This window comes from Equus quagga, chromosome 3 (genome assembly GCF_021613505.1).
Source record: "Equus quagga isolate Etosha38 chromosome 3, UCLA_HA_Equagga_1.0, whole genome shotgun sequence".
NCBI classification, from domain to species: Eukaryota; Metazoa; Chordata; class Mammalia; order Perissodactyla; family Equidae; genus Equus; species Equus quagga.
The window spans coordinates 136,431,025-136,446,422 of NC_060269.1; the positions used below are offsets into that span (position 1 = coordinate 136,431,025).

At 41.8% G+C, this 15,398-nt stretch overlaps 1 long non-coding RNA gene across 1 annotated transcript in view; it reads left to right on the forward strand.

Annotated features, from left to right (window-relative positions):
• Positions 1–10,217: 10,217 nt before the first annotated feature.
• The window catches only part of LOC124237130 (uncharacterized), a 170,434-nt gene continuing 165,253 nt past the window's right edge, over positions 10,218–15,398 (forward strand). The window contains exon 1 of the long non-coding RNA XR_006887945.1: positions 10,218–10,285. This is a non-coding gene — a long non-coding RNA (uncharacterized LOC124237130). The remainder of the gene's footprint in view (positions 10,286–15,398) is intronic.

Sequence of the window (15,398 nt, forward strand, 5' to 3'; positions counted from 1 at the left end):
TGGTAGGAATCCATGAGCATGTACAAATTAAAGAATCAATCAATGAAGTATAAATGTTAGTTTGTGTTTTGCTTTTTTATTTTGTAGTTAGTATGTCATATACATATCTAATCATAATCCTTTTAAATCTTGCTTAAAATTAAATTTACGGAGTGATTATTGGTGGAGAAATTTGCATCCTGACCAATAGTGAGATTTTTGTGTTTGATTGATTCTCTCAAAGCGCATCTTGCTCTTTTGGATTGACTCAAAGCCGAAGTAATAAACCTTTGTAAAACCAGACTGTTTTTTCTGAAGCCCTACATGGTAGCCTTAGAAACCCTTTAAACAATCTCACCCTGAACCCATGTTTTGTCATTCATCGATGATGTCTGTGCCCAACAGAAGGGCATCTATTTTGCCTTTCTATTCCATTCGTGGTGAGGGGTGTGCTGCCTCATCCCCACCCCAGCTTGACTAGCCACCACTAGGCCAGTGCCTTGTACTTGCAAAGCAAGCATTAAGAACTGGACAAGGCAGGGTTTGACCATGTGTCATAACTGAGTGAGCTGGTGGGGTGGGATCCTGATTAAACTCATAGAAGTGAATTTGGCTAATACTGGGTTCTATCTGAGCCATAGGGCACCAGATCAAATCACGCTGAAAATTAACCTGCCCTTTCGGCCAAAATGAAAAAAGAAAATATTTTGTCTATGAATGTTTTACTGGACTTTATAGTAAAGACTCATGCTGCTTGATTAAAAAATATACATGTCAAGATTCAGAACCTTACATTTTAATAAATCAAATTAAATTTCTTTGTTTGTTTGTTTCAAGTGCTTCCACCATCACAGAGACGTATGAATCAGTCCTTTTAAGGTTCCTCATGAAAAAGAGACTTGTAAATCCTTTAACCCAAATCTGAAATTGATCCCCTAAGAAAAGTTAAATATCACCATTGTTTGTACATTGCTAGATCACCATGAAGATAATTCTTTTATAAATACAGATGGTGCCCTTATGGAAATTGCATGACAGCAAGTAGATGCCAATAGAGGAAAAAAACAAAACATTAAAATGGTATTCAGTAGAATTATGCTTCTTTGTCTAATTTATGGCTTATTTGAACTTGTGATGCCCTGTTTTCACTTTGGCTTTTAATAAGTGCTCCTTTAAAAACTTTTAAAATGTAAAATAATACAAATTTGATTGTCTTGGGCATAAAATGCTAATCATCGATTAGCAGTGAATCATGGCTATAAAGCTTCCACTTTCTCACCCCTTCTCACCCCAAGCCATTCTTATGAATTGATGAAACTGAATCAATCGCCAGGAGACTGAAATCACAGCACTAGACTGATAGTTACAAAAATGAGCTAATGAATATGTTATGGGCAAGTTATTGATATAAAAATTAATACTTAGGGTATACTCAGGCAAGGGGGATGGGGAATGGGGGCAGGAACCTATATTTACTGAGTACCTAGCGTGTGTCAGATCATAGAAACAACCTCATATTGTGCCTCTGCTGACGCTTTTTTTCTTTTATGCTCTCTGAGCTGTGTTGTACCCAAATAACCACCCCCCCGCCTTTATGATCATCAGTTAGTACAGCGGGATTTTATCATGCTATCAGGACATGGAGGGCATTTGAATATTAGCATTACATTTTCCACCTTCTCCCCTCTGTTTGTTGGTAGGTGGAATGTTGAGAAATGTTGCCCAACCTCTTTGAAATGGCACGTGAATAATCCCGTAATCAGTATAATGTATTCTGTTATGGGAGTAATCAAGTCATTCAGCTTTGAAGTAAGATCCAATTTGTAGAAAGTGGCTGATGAATGCAGTTTCAGGTATTTAGAGGAGGCTGATGTTCCTGGACTATTTGGGTCTTCTGGTTGAACAGGGAAAAAAGTGCTTGAGGAAACTGAAGTGGACCATTCTAAAAATAACTAAGTTTTGGGATATATTTTCCTAGCAGGCAGAATATGCAATTTAAGATTTTAAAATTAAACATGTCTGTGTGCTTTTGAATTTAGTATTGCCGAAAGCTTAGTTGGTTGGAAGCGAGACACGATGGTGGCCTGAGCTAAGTTTGAGGGAGGATGGGCCCCTGCCTCCTCCTAGGCTGTCGTTTCCCTAGATCTTTGCTGGGTGGGGTCCTCCTTGGTATTCAAGTCTTAGTTTAAATGCTCCTTCTTCAGCCATGCCTTCCCTGAACATGTTTTCCTGCTCCCAAACCACAGTCTTCCTCTCTCCTTCTTTCCTCTTTGATTTTCTTCATGGCTGTTATAACCAAAAGAAATTCTTATTTTCTTGTGGCTTCTGCTCCTCTGGAAGAATGTAAGCTCCTTGAAAGCAGGAACTTTGTGTTGTTCATCACGGTATCCACAAGACCCCGTATGGTTCCGGACATAATGGAGGCACTGATGAAAGATGGATTGAAAGAATGAATGCTTGATTCTAAACTAATGGCCCCAAGATTCCATGGCTCAGAGGGTCCCCCTTCACGTGCATCATTGGCGTTCCTAAAAGAGTCAAGGGAGCTGCAATTGTCCTTGCTACAACACTGCCCACCAGCTCCTCAGTGGCACACCTAGGGATTAAGGTTCACCTAGTGGGTCCTGTCCCAGGTGGGAGGCTGCTGCTAATTGGGCAGCTTTGGTTCCCAGGCAGGCCACAAGCCGGCAGCAGTCACGCAAAATACTGTGAGTGTCCCTGCTAGTTAAGCTTCATATTACTTAAGACATCCATTTCAAAAATAACTCCAGCATCTATGGTTATGTTCTGTACTTGATTTGCAGGGCTTTAGCGGTCCAAATCCCATTAATGCCAGAGCCCTTGCACAAAGCCTTTTGTATTGACTTGGGTCAACTTAATCTGTGGGCTTGTGTTTCTCTCCCCCACCTTAGGCTTCTCAACAACTCTCTTGCTGACCCCCTCTCTTGCTTTCTCTCTCTCTCTCTCTTGCTCTTTCTTGCTTGCTTTTTTTCTCTCTTGTCCTTCCTTCCTTCCTCCGTTGCTTCCTCCCTTCCTCCGTCCCTCCCCTTTTTTCTGTCTCTTCCGTTGCCTCAGACATTGTGGGTGAGTCCTGTGGATTCTTTCCTCTGGAGACTGAATTCTAAGCACATGACGAACAGTCTTGGCTCTAGTTTCCTCCTTGCCTACCCCTTCCGCTTCAGATTTATTTAGTGTCCAATATTAAGTAAGATCTTCATGAAAAGCCCCATATATAAAAATCTTCATCTACACATAGGTAATTTTTGGACTAATCATTGGTGGAGCAACACATCCCTATAGAATTTCTTTTATTTTTTTCCCACCATCGAATTTCTGTTTATGAAAGTAGTACACGCTCACTGTGAAACATTTGGATAATAAAGAAAACCCAGGGTGACTTTAAGCAGCAGGTTCCCCCAGTGTGGCCAGAAGAGGATTTGGCTTTCAAGAGAATAATTAACAAAACTCGTTTTAAGAGCCCATTTATTGCAGAAAATAGGGGAATTACCTGTCCAAGGGAATGAGAAGCGTTCAGATGTTGCCGACATTTCCCTCAATGCACTGTAGTCCCAGAATAATGACTTCTTTTATAGGAAAAGGAGGAGAAGTTGCTGCGGGCCAGTGGATAGGAAACAGACTGCTAGGCTTTCTTGGCTTGCAGAAAGTATACCCATGTCTGCCTTTTCAAAGAAGGCCATCAGACCACAGCAGAACCCAATAGGGTATATATTCCTTATCTTTTTTGATTTATTTGTTCTTATAGCAAACCCACATTTCCCAAAGTCTGTTCCATTGAACAAGTGTCACATATGATATTCCATGCCAAAGGGTTCCACAGTCAAATAAGTTGGGAAACCCTCATCCCATTGTTCACATTTCTTGGAGATATGCGATGCACATTAGCATATTAAAGAATAGGAAGGCCTGAAGTAAAGGGACCTGCCTTTCATTTATTGTTTCTAAAACTTATTTGACTGTGGACTTTCTTTTTTAAGTAACGTCTGCTAATAGATAGAACTATTTGGCTATAAAAACAAAAACAAATTCGCAAAAGCAGTTATTGTAGACTTAACTCTGGGTGCATAGTCTTTATTTGGGGGCTTTTGCATTTCTGGTGTCCTTTTTTTCCTGGAGGAGAAAGTGAGTAAGGCAGGGACTCAGCTATCAATTCGCTAGTGCCAGTCACTGTGCTGGGCTCTTTCCTGGTGGTACTGCATTTGAACCCCATGGTGACCTGCATGCCTCGTTTTGCAGATGAGCATCCTGCAGCTCAAAGAGGTGATGTAACTTGCTTACAGCCACTCAGCGAGGGAAGTGGTAGAGCTGAGTGAGGGCTACGGTTGCCCACCCTATGCCAGGGCTGTCAGTGCTTCCAACACTCATGCCCTTCAGCGCAGCAGACATGGCCCCCACTGTACCCTTCCCACTGTTGGGGCCCCTTAGCGGCATTCATTGGTTGCCCTTTAAAAGAAACTGATGTCAGCAGAGTGGCATCACGCACAGACCCCTATTGGTGAAGACTGCATACCCTTCATACTCAAACAACTGGAAATCAAGCATGTGATGTGTATGTATCCATATCCATCCATCCATATATATGTGTACACATATATGTAGACACGTGTATACACACACACACACATATATACATATATGTATGTATGTGCATATGTAGATGCCGGCTTCCCCAGAATCCCTTCTAGGGCCTGAAGCATAGTAGGAGTTTGGCGACAAATATTTATTGATGTGAAACAGGGAAATGAACGCTGTATGAAGTATGAACTCATGTCCTTACACTCCCTAGCTGCCTCTGCTTTGTTATTCTCCATAGCCACCACTGGACGTATATTTACCCTTTTACTTTACATTTACTTGTTGATTTGCATACAGGGTGTCTCCCCACATTTGGATGCCTCCCCTCATTTTCCTTGGGGAGGCAGTTCTTTAGCTCGTTTATTCACCACTGTGAACCTACAGCAGGTGTTCAGTAAATATTTGGTGAAAGAATAAATGGTTGAATACAAGTTTTTACCATTACTTCTACTTCCCCCAAAGTCCTCAAATTCCTTGCTTTATTTGTCTACTTCTCTCTCAGGAGTAGTTAAAATGTACTGAGGGCTGTAAATATAGAAAGTCTATATTCTTGGCTATTCCACTATAGCAAACATGGGAGGGCTCTGGGCTAATGGGCACGGGGCTGTTTGCAGGGCAGAAACAGCTACAGAGTCTAGTGTACAGGAAGGTATGTAGTCACAGGGACAGTACACAGAGTCGCCACCATATGCTTTCAACTACAGCCCATCACTGTCACAGCACAAATCTCATCAGCAGAAATCCCAAGTTAAAAAAAAAAAATCCAGATAGCTCCACTTTCCATCCAGTAAAACTGCACCCTGCTGGGGTTCTTAACCTGGGATGGAAAAGTATTTCAACATAATGAATCTCCATTGCGAGCCTTTAAAAACCATTCTTCTTAGAAAGGGTCCATAGATTTCATCAGACTGCCAAAGGGATCTGGGAAGGATCAGGACTCCTGAAAAGCCCTGACTAATGTAGACCGGGTGGAATATTTTGGTTGACGCTTAGGTAAGGCAAAGGGAAAAATAAGTTTTCTTTAATCTTTGAAGTTAAAAACAATCTATGTGTTTATTCAATATTTGCCCCTGCCCTCCTCCTCTCTGCACTTGTAGGTGGGTACAGTCAGAATCAGACACACGCACGTGCATGCACACACACCTTACACACTCTCCATTCTGTGATGGCAGAAGTGCTTCTGATGAAACCCTGTGGTTTAGGAAGGTAGGTGAAGCAGAGCTCCACTGGCTCGGCAGCCTGTGGCCACCTTCCCTTCTGCGGAGCCATCAGCGATGAGCATGGGACTGACACGGAATGCAGAGTGTGGTTGAAAGGCATTCTGCCAAAATGTTTTCCGACCGAATGGTAGAGATTGAAGCTCGCCCAGCCCTGATTGGATTACTGCAGCCCCAGAAGCACTTTAATCTCAACTGCTGCTACTCAGAGTGGGGAGGGAGCCGGGGAGGAGAGGCAATGATTGAGACGTGTTGCTTGGTGAAGGCTCTTGGAGGCTTGGGTCTCCCAGCTTTGGGGCTGGCGCTGGGAATAGGAAACTGCTTGTCACAGAGATAAAGTAAGGGATTCTTAAGTATGGGTCTGTTGATAACTTCCCTTTAATTTGGATTCTGTTGTATAAAATCTTGGTCAAAACAGGCTTTTAGCACACACAGCCTGGTGGTGGCAGATTGTGTATCACTGGCTGATTGTATTCAGGGAATAAACCAAAGCTTTAAATAGCGATATACTTTCATAATGGGTGTGTGCTGGGGGTGGGGAGGCAAAGGAAAAAAAAGAGTTGGATTGTAAGAAAGAAGGGACCCTTTCGTAACCAGAAACAGCAAAGTAGAAGGAGAAAGGAGTAGAATAAACTGTGAATGAAATAGAATAACCGGAAAAATATTGTAATCAAAATGAATGATGTTTATCCAATTACATACTTGTATCCAATATTAAAGTAGTTGGAAAAATGTAAAACCCCCACCTTGGAACAAATTTATTTTCTTAGGCCACACAGAATAATAGAAATCATGATAAGCTGTGATTAATTATATCTAAAGTAAAAAAGGGAAATAAACCAGGTTTTCTGCCTGACTGGGGCCCAGAGTCCATATATAAGGGCAGGTGTCCTGTAATTAGAAGTGAGTGTCTTGGACACAGGAGAGACCAGATGACCCAGGAGAAGGGCTGGGAGGGATGGGAAGGGCTGAGAGGCACATGTGGATCTGGAGCGGTCGAAGCTCTGAAGGTTGAGCCATTTGCCCTTTAGGCGGAGGGAGAAGGAGAGCCAGGGGCAGGGATTCAGGAATGTGGTCCGAGGGGAGGCAAAGATAGATTTGCCCAGCGTTGGCATTTTAGATGGATTGTAGTGATGAGAGATGAAGGCTACAAAATGGAAGGCAGGAAGAAGAACAAAGGAGTCTATTACTCAGACTTTCCCAGTAGGGTGAGAAATGCAGGGGAGTGGGTGCTGATTTCTGGAGTGATATTTACAAAAACAGGTCAGGAAAACTGACAAGGACGCAAGCATAGAGCTTGTTGGAATAGGAATGTCTGCGTCTTTCTATGTACGAGGGATGTATGAACCCGCGTGCATGCAAGCAAGTGGCAAAAGTTATTGGAGAAGCGTCAAGGTGGAAATTCATAGCTATTATTTTTGTGGCCTCTAGCTACAAGAGCTAACAGGTGAAGATAGTCTAGAGACCCAAAGTGGGAAAAGATGACATTTTAACATTTTTGTCAGGTAGGCAATTTAAAAATAAACTTGAATTCAATATATACCATTAATGCTAGAGGTTGTGTTATAACGATGCAAAAATGCCTTCTTTTCCATAGCAGTTAAAAAAAAAAGTATGTTGTAGGGGGCTAGAAACCATATATAGAAGAGGCATATGTGACTGTGACAGCAGCCCCACAAAGCTATTGAAAACATATCACGAGTCTGCCCTCCAGAATTAACACCGTAACCTATGTCAGGGACTTACTATTATCCTAATATCTGCTTTTGGATTCTGTCCAGTCCCATTAGCGATTCCCATGTTGATTGCTCTGTTACTCGTGAATGTTAATTGCTTCTAAATCTCTTTGGATGTTCAGATGCTTGGGGAAAAAATTCTGACTGGCAAAGGTGCGAGTTTTATTAATGTGCAAGTAAACAGGAAATCTGTTTAGAGACCCCAGTGAAGTGTCTGTGACTCAAGATGTCATAAACAGTTGATGCGGCATCCTTTTTCTCATGTCTGTTGTATGTTGGTGGTGTGACAGGAGTGAGGAAAGCAGGTTTTCAGTGATATCTGTGGTGTTTGTCCAAAATCGCCATGCTTGTCGATGTGGTTGGATTATCAAATCCTTTCCTCTGGGATTCCTACTTGCTTAGTATGAAGTGATCTTGCTACCTTTGAGATAAGCTTGTACTTAGACAGTGCTATTAAATCGGAAGATGTAAAAATATGAATATAATTTGGCCCATCACCGACATGTCGATCTCCATAGTTTCTGAACCAGAAGGAACCTTGAAGGAAATAAGCTTCTTAAGCTTCCTTATTTTGCCTTTGGGAAACAAAGGCCCAAAGGGATGAAGAGGTCAGAGTCACAGAATGGATCACAGTAGAGATGGATGGAGAGCAAGTTTACCTGACTCTTGTCCCAGCGCTTGAGCAATCAAGAGATGGGAAAATGATCAAACTGGTGTTTATTATTATATTTTTCAGAAACATTTCATTGCGTGTTTGTGGAGTTTTTCTTTCCTTAGGATGGAAAAACCTATTTTGATCCAGTATTGAATTTTATTTGTTAGTAATTATAGCAGGATCCCAGTGAGAATAAAAGCAGATAGAGGAGAAGGGCAGAACACTCAGTTCAGCATTGCGATTCATTTGTTCAACCAGTATTTATGGGGTACTTTGACCCTGGGATTTGGGAGTGAGCAAAAAAGTCCCTGCTCTATGGAGCTTATATACAAGTGGGAAGGACTCAGGAAAACAAGTAGAGATGGGCCATATACTGTTAGGTTGTGGTGAGCCTTAGGAAGAAAGAGACAGAGCAGTAAGGGGACAGAGCGTGGTGAGTTGCAGCTATTTGAGATAGGTGCTCAGGGGAGAGGAGTATATGAGCAGAGATCATGGAAGTATCTCAGCAAGACTGTCCCAAGCAAAGGGACCAATTGAAAGAGAAAATGTCCTGAGATGGGAATGTGCTTGGGTATTTAAGGATGAGCCAGCCGTGGCCGTCTAGTGGTTAAGATTCGGCACTCTCACTGCTGCAGCCCAGATTCCCTTCCTGGTCAGGGAACCACATCCCCCTCCCCGCCCTCCCTAACTCTGTCTGTCGGTTGTCATGCTGTGGTGGTTGCGTGTGGTGCTGAAAGCTATGCCACCGGTATTTCAAAAACCCGCAGGGTCACCCATGGTGGACAGGTTTCAGTGGAGCTTCCAGACCAAGACAGACTAGGAAGAAGGAACTGGCCACCCACTTCCTAAAAAGTTGGCCATGAAAACCCTATGAATGGCAGTAGAGTATTGTCTAATATGATGCTGGAAGGTGAGAGGATGGCTCAAAAAGACTGGGCAGGGCTCTGCTCTGCTGTGCACAGGGTCGCTGGGAGTAGCAATCAACTTGATGGCACTAACAGCAACAAATTTGAGGATGAGCAAAGAGGTCAGTGCGGCTGCAGAAGTGAAGGTAGTGGGAGATCATGACCCTCAAATCATGGGCTTTGGGAAAACTCTGGGTCAGACATTTTATGGAGACCCATCTTTAGCAGTTCTGTAATCTCAAATAGTATGGCTCATAAACAGAGCCCAAACTCATCTTTTTTGAGAATATTCCCCAAAGGAGTCATCGTTCTGGGATTGGTGTCTACGACTCACTAGTAAATTCCAGAAGCCTTCAGATCCTTCCAGAGAGTTTTAGATCAGAGTAGTTGTCGCTGTACTAAAAATCGTTTAACCATAACATTACGTCTCTTGATGGTAGGACCCGTGTCACACACATTTTTGTGTCCTCTGGGAAACCGCATGCAGCGTGAAACTTACATCTAGTAAGAACTCAGTAAATACTGATTATTTGGTCAATGCATGAATAAATGGCCTGAGAGTGGTAGAAAGGATGAGGTGTCCTAGAAAGGATTGTTAAAAATACACACTTCTAAAAATGTTGTTAGCGAGATTACTTCTGAAGCATTCTGACTTCCTTGAAATAATTTTTAAGACAAGTCCATATGCTGATATGTGAACATAAGTGTATAATGAACTGAACAGTAGTAACATTATTTTCAGGCCAAATTTTAGCTGGATGGTTGTATTTTGTCAATCTAATTTTTTTCCCATGTTTTAAACTGGGTATGGAAGTTTTTCCAATCTTTTCTCTAGTATTAAAGGAATATTGGTGTCTTGGCTCATATGAGCAAGGATTATATTCAGCAATGTCTTACTCTGGGTATAATGTATTTAATATATTGAGATTGTGGGGGAATTACCTGGGAAATATCAGTCCCCTAGGAAAAGATGGGTGATCAAGTTGCATTGTGATGGGGAAGATGGAAGTTGTAATTCTTGTCCGCTGTTACTGAATTCTCTCACTATAATGGACCAATAATTTATTCTCCTATTGCATTTCAATATCCCCATCTGCAAAGTGGGGGTAACACAAACTTACCCTCTGCCTTTCAGGTTTTTTGCGAAAATCAGTGAACTAATATTGGTAAAATTGGAGCCCCATGGATGAAGGGTACTTTGTAAGTATAACACATTATTGTCATGTTATGTTCTGTTACTCCAAAGTGCAAACACCAGATGTCTGCTCTTGCCATATTAGGCAATCAGTAACACCAAGTTTCACACCCAAATATTGATAATCTGACTTCTTTTGAGGAATTTAGCATTTCTGAACTCTCTAATGTTTTGCCAATGTGTTGGATGTATGAAAAGCCTCTCTTCTCAAAAAATATTCAGGCAATGTTTACTACACAATTTGGAAGAATACATTTCTGCAGGTTGTGTAAAAATGTTGATATAAACCCTGGATATGAATGTAAGTTATCTTTATTTCTCTTTCCCCACCTCTCTCTTCCTTTCTTTTTGATTTGCATTTAACTCTGTGTTTTGAGCTGTCAGTTTGTGTATCAAAGAAATGGTTGGCTTCAGGGAAAGACTGAATGTTTCACTGAGGTGAGCGATGTTTTGTTAATGATGGAACTAAATTAGACATTCCTTAGACAAGTTGCCAAGTATTGTGTTTCAAGACTTGGTTTGGGGTAAGGAGGCCCACTAGAATGGTGAGCCAAGTGTGACTCACCCCTCCCTGACCGTGTGACAGCCCAGGTGACTTGGAAGTGGCCTCCTGTCCATGGAATGGCCAAGGGCTGGAATCCACAAAGCCAAACAGCAGGCAGAAAATGTACAACCCCTTAGCAACTGCTTTGACTGATTTTCTCGCTGAATGCCACAGCTTTTTATTTTGCTAGGTCAACCAATGCCCTGGCTTACGTAGACTGGTTGGTGACATGCCGAGTGTATAACTCATGGTATTTTTTTCAAAGGGTGGCCGTCGCCCTTTAAAAAATTTAAAAAATGTTGTGACTGCTTATTAAAGCCCATTTTAGTGAGTCCCCCTTGTATCTGGAAGGGTCCGTACATGTCTCATCTAGTCCTATTTCTCGGCCAGATCTAAGGATTCTATCTGATGGGTGCCCAAGAACCTCTGGAGGCAGATATACTACCTCAAGAGGCAACTCTTTTCAGTTACAGCGTTCTTTCTTGAACCCAAATCCACCCTCTATGTATCTTCCACCCTTGGGTCCTAATATTTACTATCCATACCTACAAAGAACAAGTCTTCCTCCTCCAAAGTGACACCCTTTCAAGTATTTGGTGGCACTTATTGGGTCCCCCTTCGATAAGCTTTGTCAGCTTCAGTTCCCTCCACAACTGGACCTTGTGTGCCATGACTTCCAAGCTCTCTACCCCTCTGGAAAGGTTCTCATTTGTCTATATCTTTCTTAACAAGCAGCACTAAGACATCTTACCTTCTCCAGGCCCCATTCTGCATCTCAGAGTCAAAAGATCTAACCAAAGGTATGGAAGAGAATGACCTCGAAGAAATCGTCTGGGATCTCTGTGCCCATGGATTGCTATGAGTAATCAGACAGCAAAGCCCACATCCCTCTGTGAGGTGCAGATGATTGACAGGGAGAAAGTTGTTTTGGTTAATAATACAATCTGCTTGCCTCCTGGAGACACAGCCGTAGCCTACTAATTCGTTAGAAGTGAATTAAGGTTGTTTACCGATGTTTTAAAGTAACTGTCAGAGTGAAAAAAAAGTTCCTACCAGATGAGACCACTCACCTACTTCAGAGTTGCTATTTATTTTAAGCTGAGTGCATAAATAATATATTGAGATACGAAGGGTGATTTCAAGCATTAGAACACGAAGCCTCCTGTTTACTAACTGTCATTGGGCTGAAGAGAATTTAAACAGCTCTGAACCTTTTTGTCTGTGAATGCAAGGCATGAAATTAACTTTCATTTCGTAGTTAGCAGAAATCGTGATTAAGGCAGCCTTGTTGATGTGTCTTGTGCTGATCTGGGGCTCTTTTGCTATGCAAGACAAGCCTTGGCAGCAAAATGCTTCCCGTGTCTCCACTGAAACAAGACCCCCTCCCCACCCGACTCCCCCAAAAAGCACAGATCTGTCTGGGTCACTGAATCAGTTTGTTCTGGGTATAAAGAGAAATAGTGGAAGAATACTAGACTGGGTTCCAGGGGTGCTACTCCTGACGGCCAGTAGCCCTCTCTGAATCATACTTTCTTCACTTGTAGAATGGGGAAAATAGCACCTGCTTGCACTGCTTCACAGGGAGATTGTGAGAACCCAGTGAGGTCATTGCTGTGAAATGACTTTGAAAGGTATCAGGTGTCATATCTGGACGGGACAAGGCTGTGTTCTAAGTGACTTGCATATCTTAACTCATTTCATCTGCCTGACAATCCTTTGGGAGAGGTACTTTCATTATCTCAGTTTGACCACTACAAAAACTGAAGCCCAGGGAAGGGAAAGGACTTGCTCCATCATCTAACAGCTAATGAGGCAAATTGGGATTCCAACACCAGTCAACTGGGGTCCAGAGTTTGTGTGCTTGACTATTACTTATTTGGGAGAAGGGGCCGGGTTTTCCTACATATGATTGTGTCTCTTAGTCATGTGCAAGTAAATGAAACATCATTCCTAACAACCTGGACCCAATTTAGCTGGAAAAAATGCAGGTATGTCTTCTCCATGAGTGATTATCAGCAAAGAGGCTTCCCATTGGATAAGGATGGAGCAGACTGTATGGATTAATTATGTTTTATGTGTAAAGAGCTTGGTGATTCGTAGATGAAAAGCCCTCAGTGAAAAGGTCTATTACTTGCAATGCTTTCAGAAACAAGAAATTTGATTCCCTTTTTGTCCCTGTAAACTTGAAAGTCTGATAGCCTATTTTGGAGTATAGGGAGAGTATTAGAGAATGAATAGAAAATGTATGGAATGTTTAATTTTGCATGATTACATTTCATATTTGCTGAGGTAACTGTGGCAAATAGAAGTGCATAATAATATCACAGCACACCTATTTTAGATGTTTTGATGAAATACTCTGTGTTTTCCAGTCTGATACATGAACCCTTTGGGATAAGTCCTTATTAAGCAAATGAACAAGAATGTATTTGTGTCCGCATCATTGAAAATATGTAATTTGTACAACTGCTTTTTTAGTGATATTGACATTATATTTATTTGAATTTCAAAAGAGGAAAGAGCCTAAGTGATTAATGAAAACAAAAATGATGTGAGTTTGCCAACATTTTCCCCTGAAATATTCTCAGTCTGTAGTGGGGTCGTACTTAAAAGCTGGAGTGGGAAACATGGGGGTCTAATTTGCTTTGGATTTTTAAGGGAAGCAGTTCAAAAATAGGGTCATTTCCATAATCCCCCCAAAATAGATGGACTCATGAGAAGTAATCAGCGGAGGGAAAGAGTAAATTCTGCACTTCCAAATTGCAAAAACCTCAGCCATTGCTGCTGTGCCCTAGAACTTGTTAATACAATAAGATAATTGCATAATTAAATACACTATGGAATTTCCATAATTGGAAACTTTGTTTTCTCATCACAATATGCAACTTGCTGATGCTGAAAAGCATCGCAGCATCTTACGGAGGCCCGGCTCATTCTTTCACGTCACGTCCTCTGCAGTGTTCTGCGGCAACTCTGGCAGTTCTGAGACACTTCTCTTTCGGGTTATTTTTAGTTGGTTATATTTAGACAAGGTGAAATTAAGCAGGAAGTCCCCCAAAGTCTGACTTGCCTGCCCAGGCCATGGGAGTTGAGGATCATTTTGCTAAAAGCGTCCCTGGTGCCCTCTAGATCTTTCTAGATAATAATGGGTGAAAAGTGAAGCTGAAGATGAGTGCTGTTTGGAATAGGGGAGGACCCCTCTGGACAGTGATGTAGCTTAGTGGAGTTGCTGAGAGGGCAGTCTCCAGAGCTGGCTCCTGGGTTCAGACCTTGGCGTGGCTTCTTACCTGCTGATTGGCCCCTGGAAAGATACTCCATCGCTCCTGTTTGTGGTTCTGTAAAAGGAGACTCTCGATCTCCGTGCAAGCCTTGATTGAGTTAATACACGGAAAGAGCTTAGAAAATACAGCGCAGGTTGTCAGCGCCCAGCAACTGTTAGCTAGTATTATTAGGCAATCCTGGAGGAAGTTTCAAATTCATTTGAATGTGGCAAATCTTTGAGGAAGAACAAATAAGTAGATTTATGGTTTTGTCCACTCAGGAAGTATTTATTGAACCCTTTATCTGCCATCATCCTGGGTGTCAAAAAAACAAAGATGAATATCACCCATTTCCTGCTCTGGGATGGTTCAATCTGATTGGGAAAATAGACACGTAAATAGATGATGATAAAAATAATAGTATTAAAACAGTGTCTGGCAGATAGTAAGATATTTTGGCCGGGACTGGTCTGTCATCATAGTATCCCCAGCACGTAACACTTAGATGAATAAATGAATGACAGGAATTTGGTCTAAGATTATTTTGTCTGACAGTCAAAGCAGTTTACTAGCGCGGAGTAGGTCCCTAGCTGAGTAGGAGACTAGATGAGTCAATGCATTCATGGACCAAATTGACTTTAAGCTTCTTCTCTTTAGGGTTACTGTCGTCAGTGTGAGAAAGCAGATGAATTTGCTAATGTTCAATATTAGGGCCCACACTAGGGTGAAGCAAGTGAGATGTGTTAAGCTGCAAAATTAAGGAGGCGCCCACTCTCAGAGTTGTGCTGGTGCTGAGGAGGGGCTCAATTTCAGGGTCCTGCAGGGGCTTCCTTAAATCTTGCACCGTAGATGCCTTACTTTCCACGCTCTGGTCCAGGCCCTGTTGAATATGCTAGTCTTACATGTATGACTCTGCTTTATTGTTTGTGCGTTTGAACACTTCCCCAAATTTTATTTCAAAAAATTTCAACGCTGCAGAAAAGTTGAAAGAATATTCCAAGGAACACCCTGTACGCCTTTTGCCTGTATTCATTAATGGTCAATATTTGACCACACTGATGATATCCATCTCTACAGACATGACTCTGAGCCTTGTCCTAATTCACCAGAGAAATCATGTATCCTCCATACAGCGTCCTCCCCCCACCTCTAGTGCACGTAATGTTAAATATACTTCCTAAATTCTGCATCTCTAATTTATAAATTTTGAAAGAAAAAGACAAAAAGACCATCAAGAGAACTTTGCTGAAATATTTTTTTCATGTTTCAAAACTGCTACTTGAAACTTATTTTTAGACTTTTAATATACTAACA